Consider the following 27,419-nt stretch of genomic DNA (forward strand, 5'->3'; position numbering starts at 1 on the left):
CTATTGGCCTACCATGAAAGTGGACATGCAAGAGTATGTTTCAAAATGTGTGGTATGCAAAAAGATTAAATATGATAGAGGGAAGAAACCTGTGTTACCATATACATGTGGTAGTGATGTGTGTGAACACACTAGGACCGCTGGGGCATTTTTTCCCTCTTTAGGAGGTTTTTTCCCCCGTGCATTGTATATACGCCCATCACTCTAGGGCTATCTATCTTTCCATTGCACACTAAGTAACACACTCTCTATTGTGTGCCTTGAGCTTCCTTCGTCTTCTCCAAGCTGTGTGTGTTTCTCTGCAACCCTAATTCCAACAATTGGTATCAGAGCAGGTCACGTCCTCCCGGGCTTAGTCGCCAGCTGCTCCAGCACACGCCTGCTCACTTTCTCCGATTTCAGTGAGCTTTGGCAAGCGTTCGCAGGTCGACAAATATTTTGGGCGAGCTCGATGAGCTCGGTCTGCTCAGAATTTTGATTTGGGCTCATTTCGGCCTCCGTTTCCACTACGGGCAGTACTGCACAGGTTATTTCGTCATTTTGTGCAGATTTTCTGTCAGTGCCGTTTTCTGCATAACAGGTGCCTTATAGTCTTCTATGGTTTGTGCTATATAGCACAAGTTGTTCCCGCTCCATTTCTCCTATTTTCGGGCAGTTTTCACATCAGGTGCAGCATTTACCATGGCTGACAACAACAACACAGATGTGTTCAAGATGTTTGCTGCTGAGGACAGGTTGGATGGGGACAACTACCCTATGTGGGCTTATATGATGCAACACGTTCTTGTGTCAAAAGGTGTCTGGAACATTGTGCAGGGCATTGATGTACGTCCTGGTTCTGAAGATGTAGGCGATATTGAGGATGTTGCAGGTCTTGCTGCAAGGATTGCAGCTGTTAGAGTTGTTTTGCCTACAGCAGAACAAGCTCGTTGGGATGTTAAGGATGCGCAGGCTCATGCATTGATTGCGTTGTCTGTGAAGCGCACCATTATTCCTCACATCCGTTCAGCAAAATCTGCAAAACAGGCTTGGGATATTCTAGCAGGTCTTTATGCAAGCCGCAATGAGGCTAAAATTGCTTTGCTGCGTAAAGAGCTAGTGTCGAAGATTATGCATGAGGAAGATGATATGGACACTTTCCTTGCTAGTGTCAAGGATATCAATGAGCAACTCATTTCTGCAGGTGAAGTCATTTCTGACAGTTCCCTTGTGCAGACTGTTCTTGATGCCTTACCAGATTCCTACCAGACTTTTGCTAGTACTTGGAGACTGATGACCCAAGGAAATCCTGAAGTTGTCAAGTTTGATGCATTATGCACATTGTTGTTGCAAGAGTCACTTTCTAGAAAAAACAGGACTAGGCAGCGTGCAGTTGAACAGGCTTTTATTGCTTCTCAAAGAAAGGGTGGTAACAGTAATGTAGCCACTTCTTATGGTTCTGCTGCGAGTGGCAAAAATTCTGTTCCTAATGCTTCTGCTGGCAGCACTTCGTCTGGCAATTCTGGTGATAAGGGCAAAAAGAAGATGCGTTGCCATTATTGTAAAGCCAATGATCACTTGATCAAGTCGTGTCCTAAGTTGAAGGCCAAGGAGGCTAAGAAGAAAGAGGGTGGTTCCACTGCAAATGCTGGTTCCACTACAAATGCAGCCATTGTTGAGTCTTCTGTGAAAGGAGATTGTGATGATGATGTTGATGCAGAATGGGCTTTTAGCGCAGAGTGCACTTACAATCCTGCTGTCCATGATGCATGCTTGTCAGTTGCTGCAGATGCACATGTGTGGTATTTCGACAGTGGTGCTACAAAGCACATTACCTCACATCGTGAATTGTTTACCTCTCTCGAGTCTGTCCCTCATGGGAATTCAGTCACTTGTGCCAACAACGCCTCTTATCCAGTTCAGGGAGTTGGAAAGATTGTGCTCACTGCTGCTAATGGCAGTTCCTTCACACTTGTTGATGCACTTTATGTACCTGGGATCAAGAAGAATCTCTTGTCTGTATCCGCACTTGCTAGACTTGGACTTGTAGTCAAATTTGTGGATGATAGATGTACAGTTCATGATCTCAGTTTTGGTGATGAAATTGTTGCATCTGGGCTTTTGTGCCGTGGGCTGTATAAGCTCACTTTGTATGACAAGTGTGGACAAAATTTTGCAAATGCTGTTGCAGATTCAAGGGCTATTTCAGATGCAAAACTTTGGCATGCACGTTTTGGTCATCTGAATTTTGCCAGTTTGCTGCGTTTGCAGAAATCTGATATGGTTGCTTCTTTGCCGCCTCTTGAAGCACCTATCAAACATGTTTGTGAAGGCTGTATTCTGGGTAAAATGCAGCGTTCTAAGTTTCCAAAGGATGGTTCAGTTAGGGCCACATGCAGGTTGCAGCTTGTGCATAGTGACGTTTGTGGGCCCATGCAAACTCCGTCCTTGGGCAATTACCTGTACTTCATGACTTTCATTGATGATTACTCCAGGCATGCGTGGGTATTTCCGCTTAAAGCGAAGTTCGAAGTTTTTATGTGCTTCAAATAATTTTTGGCTATGGCTGAAAATGTCTCAAAATGTACTATGGGCACCCTCCATTCCGATCGAGGGGGGGAGTATATGTCTCATGAATTTAATGCATTTCTGGCTAGTCGTGGGATAAAACACCAATGTACAGTGCCTTATACACCTCAGCAAAATGGTGTTGCTGAGAGGAAAAACAGGTCACTAACGGAAATGGCACGATGTATGGTCAAAAGTCAAGCTTTGCCGCATTCTTTTTGGCTTGAGGCCATCATGTGTGCCACTTATGTACTTAACAGGTGTCCTACGAAAGCTTTGCAGTCTATTACTCCATATGAAGCATGGCATGATAGAAAACCTTCTATTGAGCACATGCGTGTTTTTGGCTGTTTGGCATATGCTTTGGTGCCACAAGTGCAGCGCAGAAAATTGGATGATAAGGCTGTCAAATGTATTTTTGTTGGTTATAGTGCTGAAAGCAAAGGTTACAGGTTGTATCATCCGCAAACAAAACGTATTTTGGTTTCACGGGATGTAGTGTTTGTGGAAGATTCTGTTCAACCCTTGCTGTCATGTACTAGAGACAGTAATGTAAGCTCACAGGACATTTATGACACTTTGTTGCCTCTTTTCAGTGGTGGAAATACGAATGTAAGTTCCAATGAGGCAAATGTACAGCCTATGGGGGTTTCTGAAAATGTTTTAGAACAGCCTATTACTGATGCAGATGTACATGATGTACTTGATGAGGAAAGGGCTGAAAATGAGCAGGCTAGAGGTATGCCAAAATGGCTGGTGCACACTTTGCGTGACAGTAAATTGGATGCACCTTTATCTAGTCGTACTCGTTCAGGCTCTCGCCATGCATCTTATGCATCAGATTGTTATGCTTTGGCTGTGTCTAGTTTACATGATGTTGAGGAGCCTCTGTCTTTTGATGAAGCACAGAATTCAGAAAATTGGATTGCTGCCATGAAATCAGAATATGATGCACTTATAGAGAATGACACATGGACTTTATGTGATTTGCCTCCTGGCAAAAAGGCCATTGGTACAAAGTGGGTTTACAAGTTGAAACGCAAGCCGGATGGTGAGATCGATCGCCATAAGGCTCGAGTTGTTGCAAAGGGTTATGCACAACAAAAAGGCATAGATTATGAAGAGACTTTTGCTCCCACTTGTCGTATGACTACTGTGCGTTTTCTATGTGCATTGGCAGCTCATTTTGGTTGGGATGTACATCAATCAGACATTGTTACTGCTTTCTTGAATGGTGACATATTTGAGGAAGTTTATGTAACGCAGCCTCGCGGTTTTGTCATAAAAGGACAAGAGGACAAAGTGTGCAAATGTAAGAAGGCTTTGTATGGGTTGAAGCAATCTCCTCGTGCTTGGTATGAGAAAGCTGACACTCATTTGGTTAAACGAGGCTTTCGTAACAGTCCAACAGAAAGCACATTGTATGTAAAGCGTGAGGATGATGTATTTCTCATTGTGGTTCTTTATGTTGATGATTTGCTGATCACTGGACCAAATGAGAGACATATTGCTGAATTTAAGGCTGATTTGAATGCTACTTTCAAGATGAAAGATTTGGGGCTGTTGCATCATTACTTGGGTATACAGTTTAAGCAGTGTGATGGTGGTATTGCCTTGTGTCAGAAAAGTTACATAGAGACATTGCTATGTAAGTTTGGACTTGAGGATTGCAAACCTATTGCCACTCCCATGGAAACAGGTTTGAAGTTGAGTCTACATGATGCTGGCGATCCTGCTGATGTCACTCTTTACCAAACTGCTGTTGGCTGCCTCATTTATGTATGCAACACGAGGCAGGATATTCAGTTTGCAGTCTCGCAGGTCAGCAGATTTATGCATAGCCCAGGGTCTAAGCATTGGCAGGCTGTCAAGAGGATTTTCCGCTACCTTAGTGGCACTTTACATCTTGGCTTGTTTTATCCCAAGGGGGGATCATTGCCGCCAGACTTACATGCTTTTTCGGACTCAGATTGGGCTGGTTGTTTTGACACGCGAGTGTCCACAAGTGGTTTTTTGTTTCATGCTTGGCAGTTCATGTATATCATGGTTGAGCAAGAAGCAACCTACTGTGGCCACTTCGAGTTGTGAGGCTGAGTACAGGGCAGTCTTCACAGCTACGGTTGAGTGTGTATGGCTCAGACGCCTTATGGCTGACTTGGGTGTTGGACAGGACACTGCCAACACTATCTGCACTGACAGTCAGAGCGCATTGGCAGTTGCGAGGAACCCAGTTTTTCATGCTCGCACAAAGCACATTGAGGTGCATTACCACTATGTCAGGGAGAGGCTCTCAGCAGGAGAGATCAGCTTGGCTTATGTGCCAACACAGGACAACCTTGCAGATCTTTTCACAAAGGCATTGTCTCGTGAGAAGCTTGAAGCTTTCCGCAAAGCTTTGGGCTTACTCCCCTTTGTGGACTGATCCTGTCCTCAGGGCATGGCACTTCCCTTTACTCATGTGCCAGCTCTCGTTCACCGCATCACTCCAGGGGGGATTTGTTACCATATACATGTGGTAGTGATGTGTGTGAACACACTAGGACCGCCGGGGCATTTTTTCCCTCTTTAGGAGGTTTTTTCCCCCGTGCATTGTATATACGCCCATCACTCTAGGGCTATCTATCTTTCCATTGCACACTAAGTAACACACTCTCTATTGTGTGCCTTGAGCTTCCTTCGTCTTCTCCAAGCTGTGTGTGTTTCTCTGCAACCCTAATTCCAACAACCTGGATTACTCCAGCCATTGCCCATCCCTAATTCACCATGGGAGAGTATATCCATAGATTTTATCTTTGGATTACCCAAGTCTATCCATGGGAATATGGAAATATGGACAATAGTCGACAGGTTTAGCAAGCAAGCACACTTTATCCCTGCCAAGAAGACTATTAAGGCACACCAAATGGCAACTCTCTTCATATCCCAAATTTTCAAACACCATGGATTTCCAACATCCATCGTGTCAGATAGAGATCCTACAATGACCAATAATTTCTAGAAAGGTCTCTTCGAAAATCTAGGTACAAGATTGAATTTCTCTTCGGCCTATCACCCACAAATAGATGGACAAAGTGAAATAGCCAATCTTACGATTCTTGATATACTAAAGACCTATGTAACAAAAGTAGATCAATGCTCACAATGGAAAAAGTACTTACCCCTTGTAGAGTATGCGCACAATAATACTATCCATACTACTATAGGAAAAGCACCTTTTGAGATCATAGAAAGAAGACCTAAAAGTCCCTTGCTACTTAAAGTACATGGGAAGATCTTCGTTGTGGATGAGTATAGCCGTGACCTGCAAGCATCTTTTCAAAAGATTAAGGAGGCTATGTCCATCTCTCAACTAAGGCAAAAAGATGTTGCTAACAAGCACAGAAGGGCCTTAATGTTCAAAGAAAATGATTGGGTTTTACTTAAGTTTCCTAAGGCTCGATTGAGGCAAATGATGGGCAAAAATCCTACGGGCCATCAAAAGTATTATGCTAAACCAGCAAAAAGATACTATGGTCCTTTTCAAATTTTGAAGCCAATCAATGAGGTGGCTTATCAACTCAAGTTGCCTAACCATTGGCTCATACACAGTGATTTTCATGTGAGCCTACTTAAGCCCTACAAAGGAGAGCCTCCAAATGAACCAATTATTGAAGACCCTCCCAAAATCGAAGACCAAGAAGAGGTGCTACAACCCGAAGCTATCCGACAGTATCTTATTAAGTTCAAATATTATCCTTTTGAAGATGCTAGATGGATGCAAGGAATCCATCTTAAGGAAAGTATGAACCTTGTCAACGCTTACAATGCTACATTAGAGTAAGCAAATGTACATGTTTCGTTTAAATGATCAATTTTTTAATCTTATAAAACTAATTCTCTCTTTATTGTGCACAAAATTTAAGTAGTATGCATTAGTAAGAATCATGTTCGTGATGACGACTTTTCTCAAACACCATGTAGAATTTGTCACTCTACTTGGGAGGTTGAAATGGACTAAAGAGTAGACATGCTTGTGGCAGCTATGTCTTCCAAGCACCAAATGGATTAGTCATCCAGCTTGGAATGATGTTGTAGGGTAAAAAGGGATCCTCTACCCGCTAAGACAAATTGACTAATGACTATGGATTTATCTCTTTTACCTCATAGTTGAGGACGACTATGATTTCAAGAGAGAGCTAATGTCATAAAATCTAATATCTAACCAACCCAAATGAATTTCGCATATTAAAGTGATCATTTAATGTGGGATAATAAACAGGAACAAGGGTTAGAATATATACATGTGCTTACGGATCTATCTCAACACGGAGCCAATGGTAAAGGGGTCCAAATGAGAGATGATCTGTCAAAGAGAAATGCTACCTAATGGAGCTTAAAGATTGTAGGGTCAGCTTCGTTAAGGACCTAAAAAAGTTAGTGTTCAAAAGTCCTTTGACCTTAGGCAAGACCTTAGGCAAGATAGGGCTGACCTTGAGATGGGAATCCTACCCAAGCATGAGGTGCTTGTTGCCTTGCTAAGTTTTAGTGGGAACTTTGCCCAAAAGCTTGAGGTGTTTCTCACATGCTTAAATGATTAAAGTTCTTGAAGTATTCAATTTAAAGATAACTCTCAAGAGACATGAACGTGCCATGCTTGATTGGATAAGTCCTTGAAGTATTTCATTCAACCAAATGACTTAATAGGCATAAAAGACACATGTTCAAATGATCCTCCACATGTGGCCCTCATGATGTGTTTGAATGCTATTGGATAGGTTTTAAAGGGGTCCAATGAGAATTTAGATACATAAAAATAAATAATTAAGTTCTTTTTCTCAAAGAGGGAAAAGAGGACACATGTCCAAAGGAAATAATAAAATAATACGAGAGAGAGAGAGAGAGAGAGAGAGAGAGAGAGAGAGAGAGAGAGAAATGTGGACCAAGCATGAGAGGGGGGGTATACTCTCCCACACACACACACACACACACACATTCTCTCATTGTGTGGAGTCCAAAGAAAATAATAAAATAATACGAGTGAGAGAGAGAGAGAGAGAGAGAGAGAGAGAGAGAGAGATGTGGACCAAGCATGAGAGGGGGGGTATACTCTCCCACACACACACACACACATTCTCTCATTGTGTGGAGTGCAAAATGCAAGAGCTCCATCTCCTTCTTTAAGTTTGTTGAGAAGTGGAGAGCCTACCTCAACACTCTTGGCTATGGAATGAAAATCCAACCAAGAGCCATGCTTCAATGCTTAAGCTTGCCATCTTCTTCATCTTCACTACTATGCTATTATGCTATGCTAAGCAAGAAGAGTGATGATAAGTGAGGAGCTATTTCTTTCTCCTATGGAATATTTCTTCTTCCTCTTCCCTACCCTCATTCCCCGCTAGCTCTCTCCACCTTTGAAGGTGTTTGAGGCCTTGGGATAGTTAATGACTTTTGCAAAGTTTATGTTAAGCTCGTGATGCATGAAGCTTTTCATCTCCATAGCATCACCGAGATCAAAAGGAACACAAAGATTGTATTATAACAAAGTCTCTCTTGATGGGAGAATCTATAATACAAATGCCTTTTGGAGGGGGGACCGGCTCCAAGTAAATCTAGTCCTCATCTATTGTCATGTTCTCAAATACTCTCTCTCTTGCAAAAGTATTGTTCATGACAAGTTAATTAAGTACTATGTTTATGTTGCTACCATCAATTAAGTTCACCCTCCAAGTTCTCAAAGTAATCTCACAAAAATGCTCACTCTAATTCTCTTAATTCCGCTATTCTCAAAGTTCATAGGCCATTTACATTACAATGTGTAGTAGGTAGTTGAATGCAAGGTAGTATGGGATTCACAACTACTAAATATGACAACGACCGTGCCACTTTTTGGCTCTGTGTGAAAGGTGAATGCCACCCGTACTAATGCCCATGAGCGTCACGTAATAGTAGTTTGCAGGATGCATGTTTGGATTATTGATGAGCAGACTAAATATAGTGCCTTTCGCCACGAGGACTTCGCCCATTATCATGTGTATGACAGGAAGGACATATATTCACAACAATGCATGTTTCAATTGCACAAGCACGACTCCAGCTCTACAACATTGCAAGGTCCGTTATCTGCATCCAATTTCCCATGTGCATGCATTTGCTTGGCACAAAACATAAACGCTACGGGGCAGGGCACGACTTCTGTTTCTTATAATCTTTTGGAGAGACCACAGTGCCAACTCTCCACCATACTTTTGTATGGCACCTCTATATGACGTGCACTGTATACTTTGTACTTTCAGTTTGTGATGTTCATTGCAAGATGATAAGTTTAACTATTCACATTGCTTTTTTATAGCTTCACTCAAATATCGGCCTATACATTGGACAAACAAAAAGAAGTAGTACAACTTGCAGGTCAGTAAAGCACCTCATTTATTATTGAAATTCATTCATGATTTATCTATTTTCTTGTTTAAGAATTTTCCGCATTACTTCCCTTGCCTTGATTTATTTGGATCTCGTTTTCAGAAGTATACACTTAATGTCGATCAACAGCTGCACATGTTAGTTACACACGCAGCTCTTTGCATATGGTTGCTAGATAATGCATGTGATGTATTACAATAGTGAATACACAAGCAGTGAATACATGTGGTGTATCACAATAGTGAATTCACCTTATGCGTTTTTACTTTAGCTCTAAATAATTGATACCATACTAGGTGTCTAAATAGTTGATACCATATTAATTGTCTAAATAATTAATCTAAATAATTGATCCAATACTATATACATCCTCGTTTCTCCCGTACTAGGTGTCAATATGAAGTTGTCAATAAACTAGGGAGCAAACTGTAGCCAACTTGAAACTAGCTTATCGTCCATATGCTAGGTCATGGTTTGAAATTACTGCATTGTATAAAGATTGGAGCATGCAATGTGACATTTTTGCTCACAATCTAGAAATATGTCCTTCCTACATGATGACATACCTCACATATATAGTGATAAATGAGATCAACAGACAAATGAAATAGACACGTCTACTGCCCTCACTTTTGTATTATTGTTGGGAGCTTTGCCATCACAACGACAACAAGAAGACTTAGCACCATTGTATCTACAATCCATTACCACTTCAAGATACCAACTACAAATCAATAGTATCCCCTCTCTATTCATGAGACTGATGTGCGATATTTGGACATAAAAGAGGCAGATATTATAATTATAGACGAGCTACCCATGTTAACCCAAATGATTTTTGACCTTATTGTAAGAAACAATATCAACATAACAAGCAATACATTGGCAAATCCCTTCAGCAACAAATGTGTTCTCTTGCTCAAGGATCTTGCCCAACTACCCCCAGTTTGTAGCCACACACGGGAGCTTTGTAACACATGCCATATCACAAGCTCGGTCCACTAGCCACATGCAACTTTGTACAAGATTTCATGCTTTTTAAGACATGAAATAGACCTTGAATTGCTTCAGTTCTTGACCATCATTCGTGAAAGAAAACCAGCCTTCGATGAGATCAACTGTACTTTGGGTGCATGTATTATAGATGGAGGGCATGTGCATGACTACATCAAAAGCTCTACTACGATAATTAATCTGTACTCACAAATCAAACATCCAACACTATGACAACCTTTCCTTGAATAAGTTGTACAATCAAACTGACATTACAAAATTTGAAATGAAGACGAACGTGGGTAACATAAATGTCCTTCAGTAGTGTCCTCTAGAATCTAGACCCTAAGTTCAATAAGCTGGACTCGATTGCAATTGGCATGTGCTACATGATTATTTGATAGACCCACCAAGCAAGACTAGTTTAGATTCTTTCTCCCTCTTTCCCTCTGATAGATATTAAAGATTCTTTCTCCTTCTTTTCTTGTTTCATTTGCAACACAAAATATGAGACAACCAAGGTTTTTTGCGAGGCAAGCACGCGCATGCAGAGAGACGAGATTAGAAACATTAGTAGCAGTAGGGCATGGAATTTCACAGGCAGGTTGGCGTGCATGATAGGTATTACTCAATCCACTTCTTGCTCATTTTTCCCACCTCTACTCTTTACCATGTGAAAGGTTTTTTAGAGAGAGAGAGAGAGAGAGAGAGAGAGAGGTATTGGAGGAGGTTATAGCTCAGTTAGCGGTGGTGGAGGCGACTATGGTGGTTTGAGAGGTGAAGGCAGAGGTGGAGGTGGAAATGCTCGCTACACTTGCAAAAAAGCTGGTTACTTTTCCGGAGACTACTGCGAAGCAGTGTGACACCGATATTGTACCTGTGTTTATCATATTAGTGTCGGTGGAATCTTTTGCCTCTTGATCTCAGACAAGATGAGACGGGTCACATGGCTTTTCCCTTAAAGCTTTGTTTTTCATTCTAGGGCTGCTATTATGTCAGTTTTGTTGTTCTTCTACTGGTTGAAGCAGAGAGCTTTTTTTGATTGTACAACTTCTATACATGCACACGTGCTTCTTCAATTAGAAAGATCTTCATCAATCTTGTTGCAGCTATGGTAGGACATGTTTGTTACAAGTCTCATAGGTTTTGAGTGGGGAGATGCTAGCGATGGAGGTGCGAATGCCTAATCTTAGCAGGTCTTTATTGGTGTTCGGGTGTTTGTTGAGGGATCAGACTTGAGAGATCTGGGCGGTCACTACTGATTATTCTTTTGCTATGTGAAGAACATCTGCTTCAGTTATGTCTACTTGTTCTTCTATCAGGCTGGTTTGATGCCAGCTTCACATGTTGCATGATTCTCAAGGTATGTTGATGTATTCAATTTACTGTGTTTGTTAAAGAAGTAAAAGGTCAAAATATCTTGCAATCACATGATGTTGCCAGTCTTCTTCTCCTATCTCTATTTGCTAGTGTCGGTAACTCAACACTTCATTTTTCTCCTTGATGTCTTCTATCAAAGATTATAACGAACGTGAAGCCAAGTCGGGGCTCTTGTATCTGATTTAACATTGGAATGTCTCTTAGTATTGTTTTGCATTCTCATTTCTAACGGCCTATGACACATTTGGACATCCTATTAACTAATGAGTCTCCACCTATCTGATTTGTCTCGCCAAGATGTACATGTTAACTCCAGAAACTTCCTTGTTGTGCATAGTCTTCATTGGCCGTACTGGTACTAGGCTAAGGGACATCTTCAATGAGCCCTCTTTGTTGTGTTTGGGAGTTCTTCTGTGTTGATGATTGTCTTCTCTGTCAAGTAAAAATTGTTGGAATCCATTTAATGCTAGTTGTTGCTTCAATACACCAGAGTTTGATTGTCAAATTTCGATGTCCATTGACAATTAGATCAAATGATGCTATATTGAGTTAACACCTGTGCACCGTTTATTTTTTTCAGGTGGAAAACCTACAATGCCAGTTAGGCCGATGGTTGGTGGCAACTTATGCATAAGCAAGCTGTTCAACAAGTGCATCAATTCTGATAATGTGGCCACTTCAAGTTGAGGCTTTCAACTTCAAGCAAGTTGATACAACTTATAATAGCAGCGATTTCTTGTAGGTAAATCTAGATGGGGATGATGATGAAAAGAATGGCTTTAATTGGCTCTCTGCAGGTCTAGGACACAAAATGTCTATCCACCAAAATGTCTTTCCAATAATCACACTCTCTCTAGAGGAGAAGATCATTGGCATTAGACTTAAAGGCCATTAGGGCCACAAGTGTGTTGCTGATTTTGAGAATTTCAAGATGTCAGTCTTTGTCATTGAGAGCATTGGAGAGATCCTTGATATCTGTCCTTATCCAATGGGGAGATTTGGAGTTGCACCTCTAGAATCTCTCAATATTGATGTTATACATCACGACATTGCCATTGAGCAAAGGAATGACTTGGCGTGTAGCTGAAAACGGGGGGTCTCCTTGTTGAACTTGAGTTAGGTTATGTGCCTTTCCCAATGATCGTTGATATACCTGCATCAATTGTATGCAATGTTGAATTGGGTTGAGAGAGAGAGAGAGAGAGAGAGAGAGAGAGAGAGAGAGATTTTTAGTTGCGATATCCCAACAGGAAGAAAGATACATCTCGATGTCGTCCTATCCTCTATGTCCAAGGCATTGGCATGTAGAAGGAGAAGAGAGTAGTCGAGGCGTCTGATGTAGATACAATTCAATGGGGATTGAAAAAGTTGCACATTCTTTGACATGGTGCATCCATACACCAATTGCCTCTTCTTTAAAGCTGGGACAACTCTAGATGTTGGTGACAATCTGAGCATTTTTCTCCTTCGAGAGAGCTTTTTTGATGCAAGCAATCTTGGATTTAGTGATAGGTATATAGCTACTTGTGTGTGTTTGAAATGTAATTAGTTCTTTACCTTATAACAATTGTTTTGTTCATTATTCTAAGTATTGTAAAATAAAATGCTTAATCATATATAGATCATTCTTCAAACTGATTGAAAATGAATACAAATAACCATTGATATTCTATTATATGTTTGTTTGATTGCTTATGTATCAAGATGCAAGGCTATGAGAGTGAAAAACTGAGTAGAACTCATTGTGTGCAGAGTTGTGGGAGGAACATATTATTGTATAGTACTTTTTTTGTATACATTATTGTGTATTTTTGTTTGATTGCATATGTTTGACAAAAAAGTTATATAGTTCTTTGCGTATACAATTTATTATGTAGCTCTTTTTTAATTGTATAAATTGATAGCCATTTTTTAGCTCTCCGTAATTGCCATAGTGAGTTATCTTACCCTATCAAAGTCACTCAAACACTGTGCTTATCCTCATCCTCGGGGGATCCAGCTCTATGTATGTAAGTATACCATGAGAGTTCAACAGGAGGGGCTTTTTAATTCAAAAATTTTGGGTAAATTTACATAAATATATTTAAATAAGGGGTTTTTTTATTGCACTTTGGAAAAAAACCCGTAAGTTCATAAAGAAATAAGGGTTGTTTTATTAGTTCAAGATTCACAGATAAAAGGTTTTTAAATACCCTTTGAACACATGTTGTATAGATGGTTTACATATAGTGAACCCTCCAAGTCCTCATCGTTTCACTGCACATAGGCGTGTGTGAGTTACGGGACTTTTCCAATATCTTCTAAAAAAAACCCTTTGCTAGTTAGTCATTGGACAAGTGAGCAAAGAAAAGAAAATAAATAAAATAGAAAATATATTATGACCCATTTGGGTGTAAATATTTTACTGTATATAAGACTTAAATATAGAGATTTTTTGTAATTATTTTGATATTTTATTTAAATATTTATATCTAGGTGTGTTTTATTAGACCTATGTATGTCTTCTTTCTCCCTCTTGCACCATAACTATATTTTTATTACAAGTGTGTACATCCTTTAATCTTATAATATTTTCTTTTATACTAAAAAATCAGATCTTACTCCTTTAGTCACTTTTATTATATAATTTTCATTTACTTGCATACCTTTATTTCTTTCACCCAAGATAATACAAAAAAGAGACCATGTCATATGATTCCATTATCTTTTTTCAAATCTTTAATCCTTTTATGTGTTTTTATTATGTACTCATTATTCTAACACCATGTGCTCATTGAGCTAAAGTCAAGGAGTAGTCCATACACTAGTCCCATCATGTATATATTTCTTTATTTACCAATGATCCTCCTCTATGCATGTGTAAAGATAACTTGAATGCATTGTATTATGATATGACTCATGGAGGGGTTCACTCTTGGATGCATTGTGCAAATTCAACGTGACCAACAAAAAAATTGTAGCCCACAAGCTAAATAATCAATTCAATTTTGTTCATAATTTTTGGAGCACCATCGATGAGATATGGATTTTATGGTGGCCTTCAGTCTGTCCACTTTTTTTCACAAGTCACCCTAGTCTTCTCTTACTTCCTTTCATACTTCCACACACACACACACACTCCTTCCTCCCATCCAAACCACTCAAACCACTATTGTATATGCTCTTTAAATATGAATAGTTGAAGTTTTGGTGCTTCAAAGACATGCTTGGCTTCAAGTTCTTTTTCTTTCCACTCGTGTAAAGCTCTTTGGAAAATGCAAGGTGACTTGTGTCTTTTAAGTTCTATCATTTGAGCCTGTTTGAGAAAGTGCTTAGTGTGTTTTCATCGTTAAATTTTTGTCCATTGTGAGAGGGTATTGTGGTGAGAGGGCTCCCACACCCTAAGACAGTGTGCGTGTGTGTTGGTAATATTTAGCATTCACTATGCATTGGATTAGTTTTTTTACAAGCTTTATGGTAGCCTTGTAGCGAACCATCTCCATTTGCAAGTTATAAACAAGGTATCATGCAAGTTCTCTCTTGCTTCATTTGGTGTTGGTCTTGGTGCAAGATTGCTTGTGCATGTTTTTGTTGTTCCTCTTCTTGGTCATGACAAGATCTCTCTTGCGTCCTAGTTCGCATCCCATAACTAGGTGGTGTCTCTTCACTTGTTTGACTGTGGGTTTGTTGTTGATGTTTCTTGCTTGTGGTTATCCCAGCCCCAATTGAGCAGCACGGGAGCCTTGAGGGGTGTTTAGAGGTCGCCTCTCTTGTTGCCCGCCTTGGAGTGCCTCAATATGTTTAATATAGGTTTTTGTTTTTATTAGTTTGTACTTTTCCTATATAAACTCAAGCTTATTTAATAAAGTGTTTATTTTTGGTATGTAAGAATCAATTTAAAGTTCCTTGTGACACACAATCTCTTGGCCATGTCAACAAGGGAGGATTCTAATACAATTAGACATGGCCAATATATTTTTTGTCACAAGAAACTTTAAATTGATTCTTACATACAAAAAATAAAGAATTTTCTATATAAACTTGGGTTTATGTAGGAAAAGTCTAAACTAATAAAAATAAAAACCTTTATTAAACATATATAGAGTGAAAAAGAGCTACATAATAAATTACACACTCAAAGAACTATACAATTTTTGTGACAAATATATGCTCTACCGTCATACTAGAGGACGTACTTAAGACTGAACAAAAACCCTTCTCTATTGTCATACTAGAGGGAGTACTTGAGACAGAACAAAAATAGAGCAAAAAAAGTCCAAAAGAAGCTAGTTCAGGAGGTTCAGTACTAGTCGGCAAGAAATTTGAGCCATTGGAAGCAATTTGAAAGCATATGAAGCCAGCCTAGACAAGCGAGTTTTCTTCCACGAAATCTCGGGACAACTGGTTACAGTAACAACCAGGTTAGCCAAGTTTAAGTTTTTCTTGTTTTTTCCATGTTTACACTTTGCTTGGCAATTACTGTCATTGTGCAAAGCAAAGTGCTTTGGCAATTTTACATGAAGCAAGGCTTCTCCCTTGTGCCAAGGTACTGCCCAATGACTTGGAGTCAACGGCATTGGCACACAAGTTTGGGGAGCTAGAAAATTAGGGAATATTCACTCACACAATCCCTACCAGTTTAAACTGTGCAAGGCACTTATGGTTGTGGCTCTCACGTTTGAAACCGTCATAGTAGCCAAGGGCTTATGCTTTTGCATGCAAGGCATGCTAAGTAGGTGGCATGGATTCCACCATTTCATGCTTTATGCTTCCGCTCTAGCACTCGCAACTCTGTCAAGGACAGACTACGTGATGGATTGTTGAACCTGATGGTTGGTTGCTATCAACACCCAACAACACTAAATGGAACCTAAATCTAGGACTTATTTCACAGGCAAAGTGCCCATGCTAAGTCATTTTCATGCAATCACGACCCTGCAAGGCAGGTATATCAAGATGTGGTTGTGTTTTTGTGTTATCTCTCTCAATGAAAAAGTCATACCTGACAATTGTACATGTGGAATACTTATACGATAGGCTGCAAGTTAGGCATAAGATGCGTAAGAGCATACAGCTTGGGCACACACTCCAGAAACTTAAGAAAAGTTCCTCAGCCCAGCATGCTCTCCTTCTCTATCTTTCTTATTTCTCTCAAAGAATAATGAAAACTTTCTAAGAATCTTTTGATACACGTTTTGCTCGTGAGTCAGCCTAAGCCAAGGTGCTCTAACTCTCAGCTAGAAAGTGGCCAAGACGCCACCCAAATTAGTCTTCATCGATTTGTCGATTGAGCACTAATTTATTATTGGCATAAGGGCTATAAGCCACACAGGCTAAGAGCCATTGTCAGACCTAGGGTAAGACCCAAATGTTGTCATTCTTGGGTGATTGTTCTCCAACTTGAACAGATCTACCCTGTGGAGTCCCCATCGATGTTAATGGCCAAGCAAGAGTCTTCCCGTTACAGATTTTTTGGGTGTTCTGTAAGCACTACATGTTTTTTAGTGTGACAATTGAGTTGAGTTTCTGATACTCTTAAACTCACATCAGCTGATCTATACCATGGCGTCTCAAGGCAGCAAAAAGTTGAGACAGCATGGCCATCCACAAGAGCTAGGCAGTTCACTTGGGTGGATTTCCTGCTCTCTCTATAGCACTATGGAGTGTCTATGGACATATTGTTTGGGGTACGACCCGGCGGGTGACTGCTAAATCACCGCATAGGCATCAAGCATCACAGTTTGATCTCTCCCAGTTAGACTTGCAAGGAGAGAATTCTGCAATCTACCACGCGGTAGCAGACAAACTCAACTTGTCAAGTTGATTCCAATCATTATGTACACGGTTAACTATGTTGGTTACCGTTATCTGCTAGTTGAGCAGTTTCTACAAAGGGTCTTACCAAGGGGTTTGACTACGTAGATTTTAACCAAAGGGGTTGAATTGCGAAGGCTACACCAATGGTTCCCAGTGCAATAATGTTTGTTTTTTCAGGTATTAGACGTGCTCCTCTCCGTTTGAATACAGGTAAGTGAACATTACGTTCAAATCTCCAGGTACGCATCTATTGATTTGGTGATATTCCTTTTTCAGTATGCTTTACTTGGTTTCTCAAGACGTATAAGTATGCTTGAATATTGCAGATCCATACCAAGGGTATGTTGGCACAAAGTATTTTGGGCCAAGTGTCCAATCTACCTTTCTGCCTTATGCTGTTACGAACCTACTTGTAGGGTTCGATTTGGCACATGTTGTCACATGGGATACAACATGGTCTAGGAACTCAAGGAGTTTGGTTTAGCCAGTGTGGAGCATGATAATGAGGGTCCCTCTCACTCGCGTCGCAGAGTGTTCGTAGTTACCTCCACACACAAGTACAACTCGTACTTGATGGATGTCACTTTTCTTGGCATCCTTACTTGAGACATATTCCACATGTGGAGAATATGAGTCTCTGGGACTGACATTGGCGCCCAATTCGAAATGATGTGTCGCGATGAAGTTCCTAGGTGCTGGTCGCATCCGTTCATTAGACCAATTGACGCACACAGTATCAGGAACAATTTCAGTGGCAAAAAATTGTCGGGTACTAAGTACAGACTTGTTGTGATTACAAGTGCTGTGAAACCACCTTAATGGAGGGTCGTTTCTACATATAGCAAAGTATGCTACGTTCATGAGAATGTCTCATGGTTGGTTCCTAGGTGTGATCGGGTTGTCACATTCTATTATGGTCCAACTTTCGCTGCAAAGTATGCTATGTTCATGAGAAGGTCGCATGGTTGGTTCCTAGGTGTGACCGGGTTGTCACATTCTATTATGGTCCAACTTTGTTGCAAGATTTTCACGTAAGTATCGTGGAAAGTCTCATCATGGAATTGCGGTTTGGATATGTTTGTGTTAAATGCATGCACACTAGGTGTTATGGGCCCTAGTGTTTAACACAAATTTATTTGGAGCGGCATGCAAATCCATGAACTTTATTCTTTCTGCATCCTTTTGCATTGCTAGTGCAATCTCTCTTGCAGATTTCGTATGAGTTTACATCCTGCCATACAAGGTGATGGCTGAGTATGGATGTTAGTGATTGGTTGCTGGAACCTCCAATCTACCTTCAACCTAGTTGGTTGTCTCCATTCCATATCGAGTATATGGCTGGATACTCAATGGTTGAGTCATAGTTTGTCGTCAGCCGTGGACGATTGTCTGTAAGTGGTTGGGGAAAGTACCTCACTCTTACTGCTGTTATTCATCCCACGTTGGATGGGCAGCTTACAAGTATTCTATTTAGTACTAAAGGATATGCTAAGCGCATACATTAGCAAACCGTGCTAAAGGATCTGCTAAGAGCATACGTTAGCACAATGCATTCTGAATAGGTGATTCTCTCCTTATTCTAGAATTTGCTTAGGTTAGGTTTTTAACTTTGAACACCTGTTGTGGTGGGGTTGGATACCAATAGTTTCATAAGTCAAGGACTTAGTAGGTGTGCTGACAAAGTATGTTGGCATGTAACCTTTGTTAGGGGTGAACATGTGGTTCTGTGTGTTCCAAAATGTTCAGAATTCTGACATGAGGAAACTCCCTATTCTATCTTTCAGTAGCTATGAGCTTTTCGAGATACTCACATGAGTTATCATGAGTTACCATTTAGATAGGGGTGGTTGCAAAAGGACAACAATGTTGAAAATCAAGATGTTGCTCTTGGTTTCATTGAACCTCCTCACTGCACCAGGTATCGGTCATATGGACAATTGGCCCGTGTAGAGGATGCCAATAAGGAAAACATCAGTGTTCTTACGAAGATACTACCACTTGTGTTTTCGAGGACGAAAACGCTTCTCCAAGGGGGGAGTAATGTCAGGGCAAGGGCAGGGCCAAGGTCCATGACGGACATGTGGTCAAGGGGCGCTATATTTAGGGGCTAGGAGTCTATATATGGCACGGTTGGGTGGAGAGTTGCATGGTCCAGTCCCCCGCGGTCTAACACCAAGGCTAATCGATTGATCCTTGCATCTAGAAGCGTGTATTTCACATAGTGCCATAGTCACTCGACCAAATTGGTAGTGTCCACATGCCCATGTGGAAATAAACGACCGTATTTTGGCCACATTCGTTGCCAGATGCATGTCTTTGCGGCCCAACCATTGCAGATATACCTTACAATATTAGGGTGGCCTTCACATTCTATCAACAACTGGGCATACCGAGCCTCGAAGTTGTCCTTTGTACCACATTGCATTAGATTTTCCATTGATGCATATAGGGTTTCACGCATCTCCTTAGGAGCCTGCAAAAAAAGTGGGCAGGAATATCAAGAAACATATACGAGATAATCTATAGTTCACCCATATCAGCCCAGGTCCACACAGATAAGCTCTCACACACAGAAAAACCAAGGCACTGACAGATAAACCCAGACACTGACAGATAAACCCAGTCACTAACATATAAACCTCTAACATGTAGATAAACCCACGTACACATATACAAAACCATATTACAAACCTGTGGAAGCAAGTGCTCCACCCATGCTTTCTTGGTATGGAACCAACATAGCAAGACAGTACATGCAACTTGTTGAGTTGTCCCATCTTTGTCCACCTCCCAACAAGATTGATTAGCATGAACAACTTTATTGATGGCCAATAATGAAGTCATACACTTGTCAATCACCAATGCTCGAGGGCGAATGTTGTTCATTCTGTGGAACACAAGCCTTAGTGTCACTTGCAAAGCAATGCTTTCTTGAGATGTTCCTACATCATGTGTGCATAAAATAAACCACAAGGGTAAACCAATTCCATTTTGATTTGGCAATACGGCTCCATAGAGTGGCATCCCAAAAACATTTGTTTTGAATGTGGAGTCTATTGCCCAAGCATTGTTTGTTGAGAAACGCAAGCACATGCCGAGCATCCAATCATCCTGAATAATGAGTATGAATGGCCTTTCCATCTCATCGAAGGCATCCGGGTTGTAGGGTTGACAATAGAGAACTTTGTTTTGCTCTTTTAATTTTAGAGCCTCCTGGTACATTGAAGACCAGTCATTGCTTCCTAGCCTCCCTAAACAAAAGCAGTCAATTAAACTCAAGTCTTAAATGAATCTGACAGATAAACCCAGGCACTACCCCAAAATAAACCCAGGCACCATGAAAGATAAGCCCATACAAACCTATGATTATCCCAACAAGGAGACATTCAGGGCTTTATTTACCTTCGGATCGAAGCTGATATGCCATCATTTGAATTTCCTTTGGTATCATGAAGAATCTATGTGACACTTTCTCTATCGGCAATGCCATATTGAAGTGAAATAGCTCCTTGGAGACACTCATCTTTGCGACATCGCGACATGTTCTAACGTCAAACAAATCTTCCATGCATCGTTTCCTCACAGTAGGATGCACCGACAAGTGATAAAGATCCTCACGTGATCCTGGCACATGACCTTTGTGCCCAACATGAACCCTTATCCTTACACTTTCCTTTATATCATAGATGGGTTGAATGACGATAGTAAACGGGCATCCACACTTCTTTGATGTGCGCAGTCTTCGATGACCGTGGCCCTTTCTTCGTGCCTCCCCGTTGCGATGACACACAAGTTGAATGAAGCCCCTCGACGACGATGAGTGCCGCTCTACCAATCTAGCCTTGTGCTTGATGGCAATAGCGTTGATCACATTTTGAATATCATTCATCAGCGCTGTATGTTCCTCAACACCACCTTCATCCCTGTCGGGACTCTTTTGTGTGTCTTGTAAACCCGGGCACTTTTCTGTGGAAGTGGTGTCATGGCTCTCCAATTCCCCCAACCTGGGCAACGATGCACAAACACACAAGTCCAAAAACTCCTTCACATAAGCAAGTGGGATTCTATGATGTCTAATACTTGTGCACCATGTACATGCAATGGATGCCATCGTTGCCCGCAAGCATAAATGGTCGTTTGAGTGGCATGCGGAAACAATGCTTTCCCAATCTTCTATACATGCAATCAACTTTCCATTCCCAATAACAAGACGCGAAGATCCACCTTGGTCAACCATTACGTGGAGTGAGTCCCTCATTCTTGCCCATTTTTTCAAGTCTAGCACACCTCGCTTGTCATGGGCTTTGAGAGCAGTTATGGTAATCGTTTGGCCACTTTCGATAGAAGCTATCATAAGCCCGTATGTTTGTCTATCAAAAGCAAAGTACCTAGTTGATGCAAAAGCAAATGCATCCAAACACCCACTTTGATGCTCTTCAAAGAACTCTTCCACCTCATCCATATCACTTGAGTTTCCATCGGAAGCGCCAACCGCCCCCCCCCCCCCTCGGACTCGTTCCAAGCACTATCAAGCTCCCCGAAGCTCTCATTGCCTTGTAGCTGCAAGAGCAACCCATTCAGATCCCACCCCCAAGGCCCCCCAACCGCTTCCCCTCCACTGGCGGAGGCGTGCATCTTCGTCAACACAAAACACCCGCATGCCCCCCCTGTTCAGAAGCCCGGGTTTACCCCTACACCTGCTCTGTTGCATGACCTTCCCCAATTCAAATATGAAACTAACCCGCCACCCCGCCACCCCACTTTGCATGAAGCAATCCCTTTCGGCGCCCTAACTGACAATCATTGTCCGCGCACGGAAAGCCGCCCCGGTCACCCACCTACCTCTTTATCCACGTGGCACCTCGTCGCCCGAGGCCACGTCACTCGCCCTGCACCACGTCGTCCCGCCATTCGCGCCTGGGTTTACCTCCTACCCCGAGTCCGGCCTCGCCACACGGACGATCCAGATCGTCTCGCCGATCGCGCCTCAGTTCCGCGCCGTCGATCCCATGAACGAGCTTCTTAAATGTGCATGTGTATATAGTCCTTAGTCCTGAGGTGGGACTCCTGAGGGTTTTCGGGAGTCGTGGATGAATGAATAGTCGCACTGTTGGATCAAAAGGCAAAAAGTGGCGTGATGATTTGAGGGCCAATTTAATTTGATGTCCGGGAGGCTGGGACTCTCTCGCCATCCACCCATCGCCCCGGCTCGTCCTCTCCTCTCCTGCTCTCTGAGAGCTGCATCACCCCATCGCCTCGCATCTGCGTAGATTCTCTGCTCTTTTTTCGATTTTTTCCAGCCGGGTACCCCCTACTTGCTTCGATGGCGATTGGCTTATCTTCCCGGCCCCTGGGCACTGAGGCTGCATGTTCAAACTTCAATTCTTTCACCTAGCAGTGTAGCACATTCTTTCGAAAGTGAGAGAACGCAAGCTCGTCAATGGAGAGCGCTTCTGCGCCTGCAGACATATTGGGCAGGTATGTGAGCTCCTATGCTGATGTGCGATTTCACATGCAGGCTAATTACGGGTTTCTATGGGCCCTCATCTTGTGCTGCGGGGGTGTATTCGCGACTATGGTCTTCCTCTTCCTCCTGTGGAAGCATCACCCCAGCTATGGTGCCAACCCCAACGGGCCCTCCTTCCCCCTCATCGGCATCCTGCCCTTCGTCCTGCTCAACAAACACCAATTGTATGAGTGGTGCTGTTTCCTCTTCGACAGGTCCCCTTCCCTTACTCTCCGCTTGAATACTGGTCGCAGCTCCATCTCTGTGGCCACAGTGGATCCTCAGGTCGTCCACCACATCCTCAAAACCCATTTCCCCTCCTACCCTAAAGGCCCCAGCTTCTATCCCTTCTTTGCAGAGCTCCTTGGCAATGGGATCTTCAACTGTGATGGTGCCCTCTGGCGCTTCCAACGCAAGGTTGCCAGCCATGTCTTCACCTCCAATTCCCTTAAAAATTTTGTGATGGCAGTTGCGGATGCTGAGATCGTGAGCTGCTTGCTGCCAACGTTGGCCAACAACCTGGACGCCGATGCTCACATTGATCTCCAAGCCCTCCTGATGCTCTATACATTTGATACCATCTGTCAGCTTACATTTGGTTCTGATCCAGCTTGCTTGGACGGCTCTAAGTTCAAAAAAACATATGGCAATTGTAACATCTCTGCATCGACGCATGTTACATCTGTTGATGACCGGAATGCCTCCCTACACATATCCTATGCAAGGGTACCTGATCAACTCATTCAAGGCTTTGTGCAAGGCTTTCAAGTTGCCCTTCAAATCACTGCAGATAGGTTTCTGATACCAGATTTTGTGTGGAAAACAAAGAGGTTTTTCAAGATTGGAAGTGAGAAGAAACTGATTGATGCCATGGAGCAAGTGGATAAGTTTGCAAGCTTTGTCATTGAGCTGGGAAAGCAGGAGTTGGCAAGTGGGAAGGACCGCAAAGACCTTCTCGCAAGGTTTATTCGACTGGCCAAAGAGCAAACAGAGAGCCTGGATCATGATAACAATAGCGATAAGCAGGAAGGGATGGTAATCTCTGATTCTTTGTTGAAGGATATCTTGCTTAGCTTCATCCTGGCCGGCCGTGAATCGATTGCATCGGGTGTTACATTTTCTATGTGGCTCATATGCGTGCACCCGATAGTGGAGAGGGAGGTCCTTAAAGAAATAGCGAAAATTCTCGAAGGGCGGAAGTCGAATGATGCAGGGAAGACAGCAAGGTTCACCTATGAAGAAGTGAGAAAGATGAATTATCTGCATGGTGTCTTATCTGAGTCAATGAGGCTCTACCCTCCGGTCCCGTCCAACTGCAAGTTTGCGGCTCAAGACGATGTTTTTCCAGATGGAACACCAGTTTTGAAGGGCTCTCAGGTGAGTTACAATGTGTTTGCAATGGGAAGGGCAGCAAGAGTGTGGGGCGAAGATTGTCGTGAATTTCGACCTGAACGATGGCTAGACGAAAATGGGGTATTTGTGCCGGCAAGTCCCTTCAAGTACCCTATCTTCCAAGCTGGCCCAAGGATTTGCTTGGGAAAGGACTTTGCTTTCATACAGATGAAGCTCCTTGTGGCTTCTCTCATTCAAGAGTTTGAGTTTGCGGTGCAACCGGGATTCAAGCCAAAGCTTTCTTATGGGGTTAACATGATGATGACCAATGGGTTGCCTGTGACTCTGAAAAGAAGATCAACACTTCCATGTTGATAGTGTCCATGGCATGCTTCAAGAGTTTGATGTATTTATATGTGTGCTACTCGTAGGCATGATTATTCTTTTCATGGTAGGTATGGATTGTGAGAGCATATGAAATATGAGAGCTCTCACGAAAGTTTATTGACTTGAAATCAAAGCAACATAGCCATGGGTTATGAAATATTTCCGGATCAAAGCTCTCTTGCTTAGCGCTCTTGCTACAAAATCATTCCAAAACGATAAATAGCCTCTAAGAGCATCACTTTATTGTTGAGTCATTATGTATGCCCACCCATATTGGTTATGAAATTCCCTCAAGCTCTCCTCAATTCACCCTTCCCTATCCTTGATCCACGCATGTACGTTTCACTCAATTTCTATGGCCTTGTACAAAATTCCTCCTTCCTTTACAAGAGGGAATCACTATATTGTGCACAATACATCATGTACGTTGTCAAGTTCTTGTCAAGTGGAAAGATGGACATGAGTAGTGTTAGGAAAAGGGTCTTGATGGTCCCTAGGGTAGAATGAAGTTTGAGTGGAAAGGGGTCCTAGAAGGTAGGAGCCAAGTGCCCTATATAGGAATGTTGGGTGGAGAGTCAAAGACCAATTTTCTCTCTGGCTACTAGCATTACACTTTATACCCCAAATAAGAAACTCTCTTTCTTCCTCTACTATTCACATTCACACGCTTTGATCTATTATAGAGAATGGTAGAGCACATAAACCTGTGTATATTACTGATGATCAGCTCATTTGGTGCACCTAAGTTCGCACGGACACTCACCCCTCTCATGGCTTGTGTAGAGGGCTAGATAATCACCATCAGGGAGCGTGTTCTTAGAAGATGGGCAACGAATTACTTAGTAATTACTATAGTAAACCCGAAGTGTATAAATAGGGCCCATTACATTATTATCAGGTTGGCAATTGTTATCACTTGTATTAACGTTTTGGGCTATAATTATACTTGAGCATCAGTGGCAGTATTGTCGGCTGTACTTTCTCTCTGTAATCATATTCGTTGTAATCTCAATCATGGCATATATTTCAATGATACTGATAGCTGTTTTTCGGCTCTCTGTGATTGCCATAGTGAGTTATCCCCCCCTATCAAATCACTCAAACGCTATGGTTACCCTCACCCTTTCACTATATATAGGTACGTGTGAGTCACGGGACTTTTCCCATATCTTCTTAAAAAACCCTCAATTAGCTAGTCATTGGGCTAGTTGAGCCAAAAAAATAAAAAAATAAAAAATATAAGTATATTATGGCCCATTTGTGTGTAAATATTGCATTGTATATAGGGTCTAAATAAAAAGATTTTTCGTAATTATTTTGGTATTTATTTAAATATTTCTACGTAGGATGTGTTATTTATGCTATGTACATTGACTCACCATACCCATATTTTTTATTACCATTTTGCATACTCTTTATTCCATATAAAAATAATCTCATGCAAACTTCTCTTATTTTTGGTGTAACTCCATCCCAACAAAAAACCAAAAAAACTAGTTCTATTTATGTGTATATTTTTTCACTATTGTGATTTTTTTCCTTCCTACATCTATTCTCTATTACTCTCATAAATTAGACCATCAAAAATATTCATCTTTTTATGATAGCTTCATAATGAGAGAGATTTATTTTGACCCTTTTATATTTTTTCCACTTATATTATTTATATTTGACATGTACATATTTTTTAGACTCCTCAATATTTGATTTTCTTAGTTGTACTATTCACTTATATCATGATCTCAACAATATCTTCAATTATAGACCTACCAAATAAGGTCAAGGGTAGGTGGCATGCATACATGCACTATGAAGGGCTCACTCTTGGAGGTATTCAAAAGAATCATCCAAAGAAGGACCCCACAAGGACCTTGTGCAGTGGAAAAAAACGGTCGTTTTTGCTGAATTTTTAAAGTTCACTTGCTGTTCGAATTTGAAAAGGTGATACAAACAAAAGTTGTAGCTCGTGGGCTGAACTTTTGCCTCAAATTTTTTCATATTTTTTTGAGCTACGAGCTGTGAGCTATGATTTTATTAGTGGACCCCAGTTTTCCCATGTTATGCAGCCACACTCTCTCTTCCACTTTATCATTTTCCTCTTTCACACACACTCCTCCACTCACCATCTCCACCTCTCTCACCACTCCTCTCTGCACCCTACTCACCTTCTCCTCAACCTTGAAGAATAAGAGAAACCATGGTGAACTCATACCTCCCACACACAATTCCATTCCAAAATTGACCACCTAGTCTCATTTTTCCTCCTCCAATTTACCCATATCTATAAAAAAAACCACAAAATTCAGCTTCTTCTCTTAAAAGACAGCATCATGGTGGTTGATTACTCAGCTTCAATTACCTTGTCTCTCAAGGAAGGTCAAGAGTGGAGAAAAAATGTACCGTCAAAGCTAGTGGACCGTCAACAAGCGTCAAAATTGGCCCTACTCAAGACACTTGGAACATCAACCTTGTAAGAAATCCACCTTTTCTTACCTCTTAAGAGTTTTTCTTCCTTATTTGTATCCTACATGGATACTCCCATTGTAAATATCCAATTCCATTTGTAAATTAATACTAACTCTACTAACACTAACCCACTATGAAAGTCCTATCACCTCCATTTCTCTCCTCTCTCTTTCCCCACCAACTTCTTGATAATTCCAAGCAAAAGAAATTAAATAAATGGCTGAAAATCTAACCCAACCATGGTTAGAGGAGTAACCCTAGCCTTCAAAATTGCTATAAAAGGAGGGTGTAGCTAGCACAAAAGGAGGAGCCATAAGCAAGAGCACTATGCTATAGCTTGAGAAGACAAGCTTAACCTCTCTAGAAGGAGCTCTTGAGTGGAAGCTCATTGTCTTATGCATGTGCATGTGTTGTAATAGGGGATTAGCAAGGGAACTCTATGCCATTGTAAGAGAGAGAGTGATCATTCAATTGAGAGTAGGAAATCTATCATTTCTCCTACTAGTGTAAGCCCAACATTCGCTGAATCAAAGAGGGTGGATTTGGACTAAGCTTGGATACTTTGTCTCCCTTCCAACGTGAAGTAATGGACAACAATGATGCGTAAGTGTCT

General features: G+C 41.5%; 1 long non-coding RNA gene and 2 pseudogenes across 2 annotated transcripts; 2 read left to right on the forward strand and 1 right to left on the reverse strand.

The window, feature by feature from the left end:
• The first annotated feature begins 10,438 nt into the window (after positions 1-10,438).
• Positions 10,439-12,457, forward strand: LOC147452886 (uncharacterized). 2 transcript variants are annotated; one of them, XR_015189007.1, is made up of 2 exons: positions 10,439-10,560; positions 11,900-12,457. It is a non-coding gene; the product is annotated as an uncharacterized LOC147452886 (long non-coding RNA). The 2 variants fall into 2 exon arrangements; XR_015189008.1 differs by lacking the exon at positions 10,439-10,560 and adding an exon at positions 10,569-11,302.
• An 8,272-nt stretch (positions 12,458-20,729) lies between these two features.
• LOC147452887 (uncharacterized) lies at positions 20,730-21,750 on the reverse strand (annotated as a pseudogene).
• A 526-nt stretch (positions 21,751-22,276) lies between these two features.
• On the forward strand, positions 22,277-24,512 carry LOC147452888 (cytochrome P450 94A1 pseudogene; annotated as a pseudogene).
• The last annotated feature ends 2,907 nt before the right edge of the window (positions 24,513-27,419 follow it).

This window comes from Adiantum capillus-veneris, chromosome 8, assembly GCF_014529385.1.
Source record: "Adiantum capillus-veneris isolate H3 chromosome 8, ASM1452938v2, whole genome shotgun sequence".
Taxonomy (NCBI): Eukaryota; Viridiplantae; Streptophyta; class Polypodiopsida; order Polypodiales; family Pteridaceae; genus Adiantum; species Adiantum capillus-veneris.